We start from the raw sequence: 655 nt of genomic DNA, 5'->3' as shown, positions 1-655 counted from the left end.
AGAATTAACATAAATTTAATTTCTTGACATTCAGGTAATATTCCTACTGCTTCTCTTATGGAGAATGTTTTCCAGGATCTAATAATACACAAAATAATAGTTACACTTTAATATTGATTATTACTGTAAGTTCACACTTGTTTTTTAAAAATTTTTATCATTGATGAATTTTACCTTTTCTCTTTTCCCCATAAGAGTACTAGATAAATATCTCAAAATAGAACTGAGTGTATATTTAATTGATCATGAAGTGCTTGAGGTGTTTCTGAAAGCTTTCTGAATATACTGAAAAATAATACTTAGTTGTATCAGGGAGAATAGTGTTCCACCAAACCATTAGTTTTGGGTCAGGAGTCATTATGTATACTGTTAGGACAAAAACCGTTGTCTTTCAATATTTTTATAACCTGGATATGTCAGTGTCTCCATTTCAAAATTATATCTGACTAGGTCATGTAATACCTATTTAAATCTTAAATTTATCCTATAGCACTGTCCTACTTCTTTCAGTTGATCCAAACTCTGAGGAAATAAAACTCACAGTCATTAAAAAGAATCAAAAATAAGTAAATAAAATAATATCAAAATTAACAAGATCCGTGTACTATTTGCAACAATTATTGCCAAAGTTTTTATATACATTTTACCCAGACTA

Source organism: Propithecus coquereli, unplaced genomic scaffold (genome assembly GCF_000956105.1).
Source record: "Propithecus coquereli isolate 6110/MARCELLA unplaced genomic scaffold, Pcoq_1.0 Scaffold547, whole genome shotgun sequence".
NCBI classification, from domain to species: Eukaryota; Metazoa; Chordata; class Mammalia; order Primates; family Indriidae; genus Propithecus; species Propithecus coquereli.
The sequence above is the reverse complement of the archived record's forward strand: the minus strand, read 5'-3'. Positions refer to the sequence as shown.